The sequence below is a fragment of the Apium graveolens genome, chromosome 9, assembly GCF_009905375.1.
Source record: "Apium graveolens cultivar Ventura chromosome 9, ASM990537v1, whole genome shotgun sequence".
NCBI classification, from domain to species: domain Eukaryota; kingdom Viridiplantae; phylum Streptophyta; class Magnoliopsida; order Apiales; family Apiaceae; genus Apium; species Apium graveolens.
In genome coordinates, this window is record NC_133655.1 from 97810818 (window position 1) to 97825092 (window position 14275).

The window sequence follows — 14275 nt, forward strand, 5'->3', positions numbered from 1 at the left end:
TGCAAGGAGAGAAAATGAAGGAAGAAAGAGGAAATTTGAAAGCTCAGAGCAAGATCAAGGGAGTTCAAAGTTTAGAGGAAAGTTTGGCAAGAATGGTGGAGGTCAGAACCAAAAGTTTCAGAAGTTTAAACCCGGTAACGGAGCTCAAAAGAACTGTTTCCAGAAAATTGGACAACCGGGGAAGGATAACAGACCTCAGATTCAGGAATGCAAGAATTGTGGAAAGAGACACCCGGGAAGGTGTAATAAGTTGGATGTGACGTGTTTTAAGTGCAACGAGAAGGGGCATTACTCTTCAGAATGCCCAAGTGGAGCAAGGAAGCCAGATTTGGCTTGTTTCAAATGTGGTAAAGTGGGCCATATGGCCAGGAATTGTAAAGAGCCTGTTCAGAAGGATAATGTTCTTAGGATTGCTGGACCGCCGTCTCTCCCAGCACCGTCAGCTCAACCCAGAGCTAGAACCTTTAACATGACGATGAAAGATGCGGTGCAAGATATGGATGTGGTAGCAGGTATACTTGTTATTAACTCAGTAGAAGTAAAAGTATTGATGGATTCTGGAGCAAATAGATCCTTTATTTCTGAAAGTATTCTTGATAAGTTAAATTGTGTTGCGTACCCTCTGGAACCTAATTTGATTATAGAGGTAGTAAATCAAGAGAAAGTTATTATTAATAAAATTTGTCCCGATTGTGATGTGGCTATAGAAGGTCGGCACTTTTCTGCTGACTTAATTCCCTTTGAGTTAGGAGAATTTGAGGTTATACTAGGAATGGATTGGTTGTCAAACCATGAAGCGTGAATAGAATGTAAAAGTAAGAAGGTGAAGTTAAGAACCAAGGATGGTGAAGAGGTGATATTCAAAGGAAAAAGGCAAGAGAAGAAATTCCTAACGGCTATTGAGGCAAGAAGATTAATACGTCAAGGATGCGAAGTTTATTTGGCTCATGTCATGGATATGGAGAAGGAATCTTTAAGGATTGAGGATATTCTGATAGTAAGAGATTTTCCAGATGTGTTTCCTGATGAATTTCCTGCACTACCTCCCGACAGAGAGATCGAATTTACGATTGATTTGGCTCCTGGAACGGAATCAGTGTCGCAAGCTCCCTATCGCATGGCGCCAGTCGAGATGAAGGAATTGGCAGCTCAGTTACAAGATTTGTTGGACAAAGGAGTAATCCAACTGAGTGTATCCCCATGGGGTACACCGGTGTTGTTTGTAAAGAAAAAGGATGGAAGTATGAGGTTGTGCATTGATTACCGCGAACTGAATAAATTGACGATTTAGAATAAGTACCCTCTACCGCGGATCGATTACTTGTTTGACCAGTTAAAAGGAGCTTCGTGTTTCTCCAAGATTGATTTAAGATCCGGGTATCATCAATTAAAGATTAAAGCAGAAGATATACCCAAGACTGCGTTTCGAATGAGATATGGGCACTATGAGTTTTTGGTAATGGCATTGGGCTTGACGAATGCGCCAGCCGCATTTATGGATCTTATGAACAGAGTGTTCAAGCAATATTTGGATAAGTTCATTATTGTGTTTATTGACGATATACTGATTTACTCCAAGATGGAAGAAGATCATAAGGAGCATTTGAGAATTTCTTTGGAAACTCTGAGCAAAGAGAAGCTGTATGCTAAGTTTTCGAAGTGTGAATTTTGGCTAAAGGAAGTACAATTTCTTGATCATGTAGTTAATAAAGAAGGAATCAAAGTGGACCCAGCCAAGATAGAAGCTGTAATGAATTGGGAAAGACCCAAGACTCCTCCGGAAGTCAGAAGTTTTCTGGGATTAGACGGATATTATAAGAGATTTGTGCAAGATTTCTCTAAGATTGCCGTTCTGTTAACGAAGTTGACAAGAAAGAATGAGAAGTTTGTATAGACAGAAAAGTGCGAGGAAAGTTTTCAAGAGTTAAAGAAAAGGTTGGTAACCGCCCCGGTGTTGGTATTACCAGATGAAAAAGGGGAATTTGTGATATTCAGTGATGCTTCATATAAAGGACTTGGATGTGTGTTAATGCAACATGGAAAGGTAATAGCATATGCGTCAAGGCAACTCAAGCCGCACGAGCAGAAGTATCCAACGCATGATTTGGAATTGGAAGCAATTGTGTTTGCCCTTAAGGTTTAGAGGCATTATTTGTACGGGGAAAAGTGCGAGATTTATACGGATCATAAGAGTTTAAAGTATATCTTTACTCAGAAGGAATTGAATATGAGATAAAGAAGGTGATTGGAATTGATCAAAGATTTTGATTGTGCAATAAACTATCATCATGGAAAGGTGATAAGTGGCATTTTATACCACTTAGAATGTCTTAAAATGGCTTAAATTTGTGTCTTGAAATCAAGTATTTTGTATATTTGATGCGTTTTTCTAGTGTTTATGCATTTCAGGGTATTAGTTGCATTTCGGAGGAGGAATCATCAAGAATAAGCCTTGGCATGTGTTCACCATTGCGAGAGGAAAAGAACGGGCAGATTACGGCGAAGAAACGGAGCAAACCTGGATTTTTTCCAGTAGGGTCCTGCGCGCCCGCACATCAATGCTGAGCGGCCGCGCAGCAGCCTTGCGCGCCCGCGCAGAAATGCTGAGCGGCCGTGCAGGGTCGGGGAAAAAGCTGAATTATTTTAGACTTCTACTTCTGTTTGGCTTCCAACTTCTATGTAATCTGAGTTTTATGGGACTATTATATAAGTAGATTTGAGACGTTTTCATAGAGAATAAGAAGGAGATTATGTTTTAGATTGTGTTTTGCGCAAGAAGCGAAGGAGATAAGGAAGAAGACCGATTTAGCACACCGCAACGAAGAGCAAGCATATATTCTTGTGATTCTTGTTTCGTTGTAACGTTGGATGCTAGTTTTCTTGCTTTGACTTATTTACTCTTGTGACGTACTCTGTTTTAATATAATTAGTTTAGTTATTATTTTCTTGTGTTGTTTATCATGATTTCATATGAACCCATGATGGCGATAAGTTCTATTATGGGCTAATCGTGATCATGGGGTTGCAACAGATTTATTATGGAATTCTTTAGTTAATTGTTTAATATTTTAGTGTGTGATAATTGCATGATATCTAGTATTGGTTGTGCGTATTCGTCTTATGTGCGTCGCAAACATATAAGATAGGGTGTTAATCTCTTGTGAAGCGACGGTGGATCTTGAGATTTAGAACTTGCCATGCTAGCATAGGTTCATGTACGTTGTGCATGATTAGTGGGTAACTCTAATAGTTTTATTTGCCCTATGTAATCAAAAGGAATAACTTGTGCTTAAATCGTTGTGTTGTCAATTTCTGTAGACATATAGGAACTCAACATAATTGATGACTATTCAACTTCTATCTTAATTGTGGATGTTTGGTAGAATGGTATTAGTACAATGAAAGTTGGCTTTTATCAGTTCCGTGTTATTCGATTAATATCATCACTGTCACATGCTAAAGGTAATAACAATGGCTATAGAAGGAAGTAATAATGAAGTTGTGATCTCATGAGTGTTTTATTATTGATAAATTGAAGTGTTAGTTAAGTGGTTAATTAAGTAGTTAATTATAGTTAATATTTAATCAACAATTTTAAGTGTTACCTTAACATTGAGAAGTAATCATACATTGGTGAGTGAGTTTAATTAGACAATAACTTAGTCTGAGTCTCTGAGGGAACGAACTTGAAAGTATTCTATATTACTTGCGAACGCGTATACTTGCGTGAATATTAGTGCATGTTTTCGCCCTAACAAGTTTTTGGCGCCGCTGCCGGGGACTCGGCGTATTTGTTTAATTTATGTACTTACCATCATTGGTCATTAGGACTCAGTGATTAGGACGTACTAGTTAATTACTCTTTTCGGTTATGTTTCAGATACTTTAGCAAGCGTTTATGCAAACTCGTTCTCGTGCTCGCAAGAGGACCTTAGATACAGCTGAGGAGAAAGACGAAGTTCTTGATACTTCGGAGAAGTTAGATTTTGAGGATTCGGATTCAGGAACTGAGCAGAAAGAACCAGTAAACATGGGAGATCGTATTGTTCAAGCTGATCCAGCTCTTATGGATTTTTCTCGGCCTAAAATTGATGACATTCAGTCAAGCATCCTTCATCCGGCTATTCAAGCTAACACCTTTGAAATCAAGCCGGGCACTATTCACATGGTGCAGAATTCTGTTTCTTTTGGAGGAGCGGCAACTGAAGACCCCAACATGCACATAAGGAATTTTGTCAAGATCTGCAGCACTTTTAAGTATAATGGCGTGACTGATGAGGCTATCAAGTTGAGGCTTTTCCCATTCTCACTAAGGGATAAGGCTAAAGACTGGTTACATTCTGAACCAGCTGGGTCCATCACTACGTGGCAAGATCTTGCGCAAAAGTTTCTGGTGAAGTTTTATCCAATGGCAAAGACTGCTGCTATGAGGAGTGCTCTTACTCAGTTTGCGCAGCAACCTACAGAATCTATGTGCGAGGCTTGGGAACGCTACAAGGAAATGTTGAGAAAATGTCCACATCATGGAATGCCGGATTGGATGGTAATCACTGGTTTTTATAATGGTTTGGGGGCCCAATCTCGGCCCATGCTCGATGCAGCAGCTGGAGGAGCCTTATGGGCTAAAAGCTATACTGAGGCGTATAATCTTATCGAGACGATGGCTGCAAATGAGCATCAAAACCCAACTCAGAGGATGACGTCAGGCAAGGTAGCAGGTATTTTGGAAGTTGATGCAGCCACCGCTATTGCAGCCCAGCTCCAAGCGCTATCAATGAAGGTTGATTCTTTGGCTACGTATGGAGTTAATCAAATAGCTATGGTTTGTGAGCTTTGTGCAGGTTCTCATGCTACGGATCAGTGTTCTCTTGTCAACGAATCTATTCAGTATGTGAATAATTATCAGCGACAACAGCAGCCTGTGCCAGCGACCTATCATCCTAACAATAGAAATCATCCAAATTTCAGCTGGGGGAATAATCAGAATGCTATTCAGCCAATATATCAGCAAGGAGTGAGTAAACAGTTTAACCCACCTGGATTCCAGCAACCACAGCAGTATGCTACAAGGCAATCATATCCTCAACAGGGAAGTGCAGTTGCACCTACTAGTGCTGATTTTGAGGAACTTAAGCTGTTGTGCAAGAGTCAGGCGGTTTCTATCAAGACCTTGGAAAATCAAATCGGTCAATTAGCCAATGCAGTGCTCAATTGTCAACCTGGCACTCTTCCCAGTGACACGGAAGTACCAGGCAGGAAGGAAGCTAAAGAGCAAGTCAAGGCTATTACCTTAAGGTCTGGAAAAGTAGCTGATGCTGAAAAGGCAAAAGAAGTCGAAGCTGAAGTTAGTGATGAAGAATCTAAGCAAAAGGAGAAAGTTGCAGAACCAAAGAAGACTACTGTTGAACACACTCTGCCTGAGGCTAATACAGGGGAGAAACAGCTCTATCCTCCACCACCTTTTCCTAAGAGATTGCAGCAACAAAAGCTGGATAGACAGTTGGGAAGTTTCTGGAGGTGTTCAAGAAACTTCACATCAATATACCTTTCGCTGAGGCGCTGGAACAAATGCCTAGTTATGCGAAGTTTATGAAGACTATTCTTTCAAGGAAGGTGAAACTGGATGACCTTGAAACCGTTGCTCTCACGGAAGAATGCAGCGCTGTTCTGCAGCAAAAGTTACCACCAAAACTGAAAGATCCAGGAAGCTTCACCATTCCTTGCACCATTGGCAATCTAACTTTTGACAAATGCCTTTGTGATTTGGGAGCAAGCATTAATCTGATGCCCTTGTCGATCTTCAAAAAGCTGGATCTGCCTGATCCAAAACCCACATACATGTCGCTACAATTGGCGGACCGTTCCATTACTTACCCAAGGGGCATAGTTGAGGATGTGCTCGTCAAGGTGGATAAGCTCTTCTTTCCTGCAGATTTTGTTATTCTGGATTTTGAGGAAGATAAGAAGATTCCCATAATCTTGGGGAGGCCTTTCTTGGCTACTGGCCGTACTTTGATAGATGTGCAAAAAGGGGAACTTACTATGCGGGTCCAAGATCAGGATGTGACCTTCAACGTATTCAAGGCAATGAAATTCCCTACAGAAGATGAGGAGTGCTTAAAAGTGGATGTGATTGATTCCGCAGTTACTTCGGAACTCGATCACATGCTAATGTCTGATGCATTGGAAAAGGCCTTAGTGGGGGATTTCGACAGCGATGATGAAGATAGCAACGAGCAATTACAATATCTGAACGCTTCTCCATGGAAGCGAAAGCTCGACATACCATTTGAATCTCTTGGTACTTCTGACCTTAAGAATGCTGAAGGGAAGCTCAAATCATCAATAGAGGAAGCACCTACCTTGGAGCTCAAACCATTACCTGAACACTTGAGGTCCCGGGTTCCCGGGTTCTGTGCCTGGGAGTGGTCCGGGTCCTGGACCTGGGTACTAGCAGAAGGTCTCCCGATAATACTTTTTCCTGCTCTTTCCATTGTTTCAAATGTACCAACACCAACTGACTAAGATTTCAAACTAACAATATCGATCTAAGGTTACTTTTTAAAAATAGCATAAACTGCCCAGAACAACAACAAGCAACTTTCTGGGACTAGTTCAAATAACTTTCTAGGACTAGTTAACAATATGGTAGAATAAGTGCAGTTGGGTCTTACAACACAAAGGCAATATACAAATTAGAGAAAACTTGAGGTTCTAAAACAATCAAAACTATCAACATCACACACAAATATGGTTTAAATCAACAAAACACGGCTCAAACAAACGTGGCATAAAATAACGAGCACACACCAACGTGGCTTAAATGAGCAACATTCATAGTTATGAGAGCTAGGTCGTTTGGGTTCGTACAAGTTAAAGAAATGTACTCTTTTAAGAGTTTGTTGGTGAAGATGAACCCAGATCCACTGAGACCCAAGGATGGAGAACCTCTTCTTCTAGCGCCAAATGATAACTCCTAGGTGTGGGGCTGCTCCTTCGACGTCGCGTCTGGATCATTCGTTGTGGTTGCGGTGGAGCTGTTGTGGGGTTATTCTCCAAAATAAAACCAGAAGGGGGTTTGGGTCACTCGGCGCCTCTGGTGTGAGAGTAAGAACTTGCTTTTAGGGAAGACGAAGATAGATAGAAATGCAAGGTGGCTATGTGTGTATATGAGTGTAAGAGACTGATTAACCCCAAAACCTTTCCTCATTGGGCTATTTATAGCCCAATGATAGGGTTTAGGGGTTGGTACCTTTGAATTGTAGTTGTTGGTTCTGGGAGCGGAGGACACCTGGCTGGGATAGATTCCTTACACGTGTCGGGATGGGAATGTCTGAGGAATTTTCTAAGGATCTCCTGACACGTGCCTTGATTATTCCAATGATTTATCCATGACAGCCGTCTCTATCACGCGTTTGGGCATGTGTCTCACGTGCTGGGGCTTTCAAGGATTTGGCCGCTGGGAATCACTAGTCTGAACTAGGGGTATGCGGGACTAGATGGAGCCAGGAGTCTGGATCCAGTCCTTCGAGGAGCCATATGTACTATCACATATAGCTTCACGAACTCAACTCATATAGAAGCTAATATGCGCAGTCTTTCATCTTGGCTATGGCTTGAATTGGATTGTTCCACGGCTACGACTTAAGCTATTCTTTGACACCAATTCATCTTAAAACTAATGTGTATGGACTTTTACAATTATTTGTTTTGTTAATTCCTTTTCGATTCTTATTATAAATTATGTATTACTTCGATCTTCCAACTTTTGGATTTGACTACGGCTTCTCTAATATATGGACCACCTCTGTTGGATAATCAGATCAGTCTGTTTGTGCTTTTGATTCAAATTACTCGTATATGTATTATGTTCGACTTTCACATTACTTGAGTGACATCACCAAGTATTAATTTATGCTTCTCACATCCATATAAATCAAAAAAATTCTCGGTATTATGGGAACTCATATAAAAATTAATTAATTTGACCTCTCTCTGCCAGCTGCGACTTGAATTGGATCGTCCATATTAAAACCAATATTCTCATTGAAGACACCGGTCATCATAAATGGGGTCGGTTTTTCCATTAAACTTGTTAAGTAAAGGGTTGAGGCCCCCAAAATTAAGAACACATCAACTTTTATGAGTTATATATATATATATATATACACGTAGGTTCTCAAATGACAACCCACTTTAAAATAAGAACTAAGATTATATCTCAACCCTTCATTACTAATAAAAATGTTTAATCTGTGCCGTATGTGTTTATGTTTCAATATTTCTTAATAGCTGCTCCTCTTTGATGCTCTTGCACTTTTCACTCCTTCCGGTTAGATCACAGATTCTTGTCACTTACCATCATAATCTCCACAATCTTCTATACACATATCACACACACACATACTCTCTCTCTCTCTCTCTTTCTTAAAAATAGATCTGAATTAAAGCCAATCGACGACTTCTTTTCATCCTCCATCCAGATTTGCAATTAGTGATGAATATGTCACGAAAAATCGTCTAAAAATGATACGATCAATGTGTATTTAGCTACAATTACACCATTATCGACAATGTTTTGTAAATGTACTGGCACTATTGATGATCTGGAACTAAACCTAATGAAATCAGTTACCAAATCTTAAAAAATGGTGATTTTCTTGAAATTTGGTATAAAAAAAATTTATTGTAGGTACCCTTCGAGTGCGCAGTGGGTAAACCCTACGGGCTCACGCAATAGCCTGCAAACCACGTGAACCAAGGTAAACCGCATTTAAGCGACAGTCTATGGCTCAGGAGGCATAATTGTGTATCAAATTTGATGATTTCTGTTATTTTTTGGTGATTTAGACCAAAATTTGGTGAATATGTAAATTAGAGATATATAAACAGTTGATGATGATTTAAATTTAGGTATTTTTTTATGGTGATTCTTTTTTAGAATTTTTTTCTTTGATATTAGTGAATAAGTGTTAGTCTTGTAGTGTTTATAGGTGATTAAGTTTTTTTTATTGATACATGCTAGGTTTGATTTTGTTAAATTTATAAGTTGTGGTGATGGCAATGGCATGTGTGTTTTAAATTTTTATAATTTTATCTTGGATTTGGTATTTTTAAAAGAACTAACATAATGACCGGTGCGAGGCACGGATCATTTTCTAGATTTTTTTATACATCATGCAATTATAATGTTCTTAGTTGTTTTCTTATTTGTAAATGTTGTACAATATCTAATGTATATCAAATAAAAGTTGATTGTTTATAAACGTGTATAATTTCCATACAAGACATTATCAAATTACACAATATTTCTAATATAGCTCATTATGGAGAATATATATATATATATATTCTTATTTGTGTTGTATAATTTGTATTTAATGAATCAATATAAACACAGTAGTCAATGTACGTTTAAAATGAAATGATTAAACTTAATCTGTAGAATGCCGTTAGTATGTTTACAAAAAAAAAGCTAAATATTAACATATATGTTGAATACTGAGTTGACCAAAAATTTTAAATTTTATTTAAATAAACTATATGTACTGGTCTAAGTATTACTGAGTTCACTACTAACTTACAATTAACTTGCTCAATTTAGAAAGATAACAAAATGTATAACTGAAGTCAGAATCACTTGCAATTATAATATACAATAATGTAAAATTTACACAACTGCTAATATAAAAGTTGATTTTATGAAAAATGTTAGTTTTTGAAATTTAACGTATGTATGTATGGAAAAATGTTAATTTTTTATTTACACTACTATTAACAAAGTAAAATTAAGTTGTATGTGTGTGTGTAAACATGTAAACTATCATATGTTACATTTCTTAGTAAATTACGATGATTTCAATTATTTATATGCTAAATATCTGATTTATGTACATGTATAATCATTATTAACATCTAGTGAGACAATTGATTACTTAAATAACATGCATCCATAATTATTCAAAAATTAAAATTATGTAATAAATAAATTGCGATAATTTATATATGCTATTCAAATATTTCTGAAAAATAATCCATATCTATTTTTACGCAACCGAGTATCAATCATGGTTGTAACATAAAAATAAATTATATATTGTAAAGACTTATTATTGATATTCATGATTATTTTTCAAGAATTCGAAGCAAAATTGTAAAATATTGTTATATAAACCGCTTTTATATTTCTTTCATTACGACTCTAATATTTCTTCATATAATAATTTGATAACATTGTATACTATTCTTCTAAAATTAAATATTTTTCAAATCGATAAAGATTTATAAATACCAGTTGAACTCGATAATTTCTTCAAATTATTGAACAATATATATTTTCTTTAAATAGTATAAAATACATTGAATCAAATGCTACAATATATTATAGATATAACTTTTATTTCAATAATTTAATATATTAAAAATAATTCAAAATATTTGTAAAATATTATCTTGATCAATGAATATTGCTTATCTAAAAGAATTATTTTGAAAAAAATATTTTTTTTAAAATGAAAAATGAAAATAAATTAATTTAATATATCATCGTAGTTTTTACAAATCTTTTGAGATCTCATATCAAATTTCGAATATTTTTAAAATCGGAACAAATCCCAAAAACAATAATGCGCTACGAGTTTTTAAAGATCTTATAAAAACCTCAAACACATTAATTTATATTAACATAAGATATTAAAAAATTTCATATTATTGGAAAGATATTCTCGTTGAGTTTTTAATATAAATTTACTAAACGTAGAATGTGACGATATTTTTCGAGTATTTTTTGAATAATGGCCCAAGTTTTGGTTTCAAATTCAAAATAAACTAAAATGAATTGACTCATTATAATTCTAACTTATCTAAATATGTAATACTAATATAGATTATTTATATATAAGAGATTCTATTTTCACTATTTTCTTTAAAAAAATTATGTACATTTTAATAATTTTTTATAATAAAAAATATGTTAAAAATATATGAGATATATTTTCAAACTAAAAGTTAATTAATAAATAAAATAATAATCCATTTATGTACTATGCCTAATTTTATATCTGGAATTCAATTCTTTAAAATTTACCGTACAAATATTCAAGTAACTATCTATTTTTTTGTGGAATTCAAATAACTATCTTTAAAGTTAAAAAAAATATTTATTTAGCAGACTTACATATTATGTGTATGATAACAAGCACATGTGACCATATGGTGTAGTGGTGTGAGGTTGTACAGCTGAATAGAATATCTCAAGTTCGATTCCCACAAATTACATGTTTTATGTAAATATTAAAAATAGGGTAGTCTAGTCTTTTTAATCTCATGAATTTTATCACCTTGTTCTCCTATTATATATATAAGAGATTTTGTAATTTTTCTTTAAATTTTGTGATTCTGACTATGGTAATAACGGTATGATTTTGGATCAGATTTAACTTTAAGAAATAAGAAAGTGATTTTGTTGAAGCAAGGTTGCAAAATGCTCACTTATAAATTATTCTACATTTGATATGCATTTTAACCTATCTTCTTTTTACAGCGTTATTTCAAATATTGGGAATGTCTCATTGAAAGTGATAAAAATATAAAAATTCAAGCATCAAATATAAAGGATGCTTTGTTAGAATTGGGAGTGAGCAGTCCTCAAGATTCTAAAACAAGAATTGAGGCTAACTATGTAGCAAAGTATAAGTATGAGGCTCCATCCCTTTTTTGGTATATTAGAATGGAGAAGTTATTTTTTTGGTACATATGTTCAAAAAATTCCATTTATGGTACAGAACGCCTATACTTGTGGCATTCTACAACTGACACCCAAAACAAGTGGCGTTCTGGGGTCTTTTTAATTTATTTTTTTTTCTCTTTTTCCCGTGATGAAGTTGTGTTAGTGTGTTTTTGAACGAAATAAAATTAGATAATGGGCTATTTTTGGACTCCCATATTAAAAAAATGGAAAATGTTTTTAGTAATTTTTTTTGTTGGCTTGTAATGTAAACCTAATTTATGTGTGTATTTTTTAATTTAAATAAATAACCGTACAAATAAGATTTTTCTAGCTCCGAAAAGGGTTGCACGTGAGTGTATAATTTTTAGGTGAGTGCATGTTTTGGCACGTGCGTATGTAAATAACCGTAGTTTTTTTGGGATCCAAATTTTGTTGTTGTGTTGTAATGTAAACCTATATTTTGGGAAAATTTTAATTTTGAATTAAAAATTTATATGGCCAACACTTTTGTAGCTTCGAAAATGGTGTCTTGATCGGCGAGTGCGTAATTGTCACGGGAGGGCAAATTTGTGCACGACATATTTAAATAACCGGAAATTTATTTAGGTCCATTTTGTAGGTATGTAAAAACATTTGGAGTCTGTATGATTAAATAATAAATAAACATTTGGAGTTTTTTTTATTAAAAACTAATATCACTAACACTTTTGTAGCTTTGAAAATGGTGTATTGAGCGGCGAGTGCTTAATTGTAAGCGAGATCATGTTTGGGCGTAATTGGCAAAAAATTTGTATATGTTATATTTTAGTTTTAAATTTAAAACTCGAGAAAGGGTGTCATGAGGGATAAAGAATTTAAAAGTACGTTGTAACGGAAAGTGGATAATGAAAATGATAAAGTAGGAAGTACATTGCAACTGAAAAAGGGATAATGAAAGAACTCTCAAATTCTTTAGTCATCCGCAAGATTAACAACGTAATGATCAAATTCTTGATCTTCAATTTCGTTAGCTTTTTCATAATTTTCTTCCTCATCCCCTTGAATGTGAGGGGAGGTATGTTTATGACCTCCCCATTTTTGTGGGTTGATGCGTGCCTACTCGACCGAGTTTGACGCGGTGGCCACGGGTCGGGGCCGTGAATGCTATAACAGATGTTTGTAGCCATACCAACATCTTCGTGGCCTTGAAAAAAATACTCAAGTTTGACAATATACTTAGCATATTTCTTATCCTACTGTTGTTCCTCTTCACGTATCTTTTCACTCCTACACCTTGCGACTACATCCTCGACCTCCCTTTTCCTCATCTCAAGCTCGTCCTCCATGAAGTGGTAGTATCGACACATTTCTTTTAATTCATAATCATATTCTTTCTTTGAAATGTTACCAGCGTTGAAATTCTTATTAATGTTATCTTCGTACCGGATCGATGATTTCATAAACTCGAAGTGCATTTCCCCGTACCCAATAAACTGTTCATTGTCACAGACGGCGAATCTTTGTGCAGCCCGTATAGCTCGCATTCTTCGGATAAATTGTTTGACCTCACTGATTTTGGCTCTGTGAGATTCAGTAGGTGCCTGAGATTCGGTCCATTTATACCAATTAACTTCCCCGTTGTTACGCATTTCGGAGCTTGCGTGTCCCTTGCCCTTGTCCATGACCTCAGTGTATGAATCTAAAAATGTGAAGAATGTTAAAGTGGAGAGGGGTGAAGTTGAGATGATGACTTATAGGTCCGCAGATATTTATAGGCCAAAAAATGAATTGGTAAAACTTTAAACTTTGAACTGGGGCAATAATGATGAAGGTGAATTTAATAGTTTGAGTTTTCAAATCATTTAAAACATTTGCACGTGACTAAAATTCTGAATTATTACATGTGCATTACCTTTGAAAACACACAAAACTTGTTTCAACTTATCTTATTTTTGAGGAGATTCGTACATGGGGTGTTTAATGCAGTGATGGACAAGAAGAAGATATTTGAGGGGAAAAACTATTACAATGAGGCAAAGAAATTACATTGTTTGCTAAAAATCAGCAAGGTTAACAACATATTCATCAGACTCTTCACCAGACTCTTCATCCTCAGCCTCCATCTCTAGGTGCTGCTGATGAGCCACAACGTACCTTGCTATTAAGTTATCGTCTTGTTCGATAAGGTTGATTTCCATTATGTCATATTTTTTGTAAACCTCATCCACCTGACGGATACGTTCCTCCTCCGTTTGGGACATATCGTTATAGGCCCTTTCAATCTTCATTTTATCAGCTTTTATTTCGTCCAATATTTTGTGATTAACCTTACCATACGATTTCTTCGCGATTTTAGATTCTTTCTTTTTCCTTCCATGTTCAATGGATTCAGCTAAACTTAGTTGACGCATACCTCTCTTAACATTTGTAGGCGTTGCATGCCCTTTGCCCTTATCCATTTTATGTGTAATAAGATGCCTACAGTTGGAACATATAGTTTAAAGTTATGAAGTATGATGTATTTGTAGGCCAAAATGAGCCTTATGGTGGTACAGTTTAAAGGTTATT

General features: G+C 35.8%; 1 non-coding gene across 1 annotated transcript; it reads right to left on the reverse strand.

Annotated features, from left to right (window-relative positions):
- Positions 1 to 4423: 4423 nt before the first annotated feature.
- Positions 4424 to 4530, reverse strand: LOC141687837 (small nucleolar RNA R71). Its single transcript, XR_012561317.1, has one exon. It is a non-coding gene; the product is annotated as a small nucleolar RNA R71 (small nucleolar RNA).
- Between the last annotated feature and the right edge of the window lie 9745 nt (positions 4531 to 14275).